We start from the raw sequence: 2,500 nt of genomic DNA on the forward strand, positions 1-2,500 counted from the left end.
CATCTTCCCATTCTCTTCCCTCTGCTCACACTCTTCCCTCTGCTCACACACACACACACACACACACACACACACACACACACACAGAATAGCCTTCAACAGAATAGGGGCAAAACAGAAAGAGCACTGCACTAAGCAGTTGGATATGCATATTCTTAAGATGTCTGAGAGAGAAAGAGAGAGAAAGAGAGAGAGAGATAGAGAGAGATTAAGGGAGATGAGGGGAAGACTGTGAGAAAAAAATGAGTACTGAGAGAAAGCAGGATCCAGAATAAAATGCACAAAATGAAAAGCAGTAATATGATTGTGGTTTCAATAATTTCCTACAGGTTTTATATCTCCCTATAACACACACACAAACACATCAGCAGTTTAGTGGTTTGACCGCAGTTGAGTGACGTTGATGCTCCTGCGCACAAGCACTCAAATGCACAAACGCAGACACACACACACACACACACACACACACACATAGTGGCCATACAGCTAACACACATGCACTGTTAAGTAACAGCAAAAATGCAATACAACAACTCACCTGAAGACCAATAGCTTAATGCTGCTGGATAACTGACAACAAACAGGCAATTACATTTCACTTTAAACAAATTGTGCCGAATTGACAATAGAAGCTCAAAGAAAGGTTTCGACCAATAGAACAAGATGCAAATTATCAGTAGTTGCAGAAAAATTTACTATAGGGCCTAGATGTTTATAATCTGAATTTCTTTTTTTTATTAGGCTATATATAATTCAGTCACACTGAATTACCTCTTGGAATTAATGTGCTAAATCAACTTGCCTTGCCCATCTGTAACCCAGCAGCATTGGGAAGATCAGGGGAGAGATGGGCAGATCAGTGTTTGATTTAGCATTAGGGCAGATCAGTAGGCTATATTATATTGTAGTGGCTAGATCACTGGGTCATGTTTAGCATAGGTGAGATTGCTAGATTTTGTTTGTAAATATTGTGGGACAGGAAGCTTTGCCTGCAGCACTGATTAGATCAGTGTTATCTCTACCTACAGTTATGATAGTAAAAGACTTGGCTGAATAAGTACTAGTGGTCAGACGGGTCCATCTGACTAATACTGGAGGATCATGAGCACTCTTAGCATCAGTGGTCACTGGTCAGGTGGCTCTATCTGTAGATCTGGTTTGGTTCAAGCATTAGCATCAGTTAGTTAGCATCAGTGGTCAGACAGCTCCGTCAGTATATCTGGGTTTGTGTCTGTGGCTAGCTGCACAGTAGCAGGCGGGTAACTAGCGCTGGGATTAGCCATGCTGGCAGTAGATGGCTGGAGATGGGAATTAGCGCTCGGTGGGGTAGCGGAGCTGACACCACACAATCTGAACCGCACCACCAGCCGCCTGCTGCTCCTGACCTTCGAGACGTTCCCCTATCTACCTCCCTTTCTCTCTCTCTCCCTCTCACTCCCTCGTTCCCTCTCCTTGGCGGCTGGCGGCGGTTTGATGGCGTATTTGTCATTAAAAGATAGGGCTCTAGGAGCAGATGGAGGCTGCACAAGCATTCTGCCTGCTGCTGCCTTTTTGGCGCGGCATTTGGACGACACACAAAAGTACCCTGCATTCAGAAAATCATGGGCACCTTCGCTCTCTCTCTCTCTCACACACACACACACACACACACACACACACACCGATCCAGGCAAACATCTTCTCTATCCCCCTCATATCCCAGTGAACATTCACACACAGCCAGACGCAAACACAAATGCGCACATACACACAAACATGTTCAGGCCAAGAAACAAATGCACAGAAAGCACAGGAAAACACATAAACAATCAAACACAGAGAGAGAGAGAGAGAAAGAGAGAGAGACAGACTTCTCAAAGGCATCAATGCGTTTCAAATGAGTTTCACTGATACCCAAAATAACCTGCAAGCAATGTGCCTTAAAACGGAAACACGCAGCTGTGCAATCAGTCTACACTACACAACAGAAAAAAGAATGTTATAGAAACCTGTGTGTGTGTGTGTGTGTGTGTGTGTGTGTGTGTGTGTATGTGAGGGAGCTTTGCCAGGCCGTGCCATGTGTGTGTGTGTGTGTGTGTGTGTGTGTAAGTGTGTAGTGTGTGTGTGTGTGTGTGTGTGTGTGTGTGTGTGTGTGTGCCCACGGCCCAGCAGTCTGTGTGAGCCCAGTAGGCAGGGCCCACACCTCAGTGCCCCTGCTGCCAACAGTAGGAGCACATTAATATTTAAGACAAGAAGAAACAGGCCAGTCTGTGTCTGACTGTGTGTGTGTGTGTGTGTGTGTGTGTGTGTGTGAGTCTGCATGAGGGGGCGGCTTAGTGGCACCACTCTGATTCAGTTTCTGCCAGACTCTGTCCCTCTTTGTTGGTCTTTCTCTCTCTCCTTCTCTCTCTCTCTCTCCCTTCTCCTTCTCTCTCTCTCTCTCTCTCTGATGCTTCCCTCTTCTTTCTTGCTATGTTGCTGATGTAATGGCACTTGCTGTGCTGGACAGCTATGCTAAGTC

The 2,500-nt window shown here is 45.8% G+C and overlaps 1 protein-coding gene across 1 annotated transcript in view; it reads right to left on the reverse strand.

Moving 5' to 3' along the window:
* LOC125288179 (bromodomain adjacent to zinc finger domain protein 2B-like) overlaps window positions 1-2,500 on the reverse strand; it is a 97,677-nt gene that overhangs the window by 75,012 nt on the left and 20,165 nt on the right.

Source organism: Alosa alosa, chromosome 23, assembly GCF_017589495.1.
Source record: "Alosa alosa isolate M-15738 ecotype Scorff River chromosome 23, AALO_Geno_1.1, whole genome shotgun sequence".
In the NCBI taxonomy this organism is placed as follows: Eukaryota; Metazoa; Chordata; class Actinopteri; order Clupeiformes; family Clupeidae; genus Alosa; species Alosa alosa.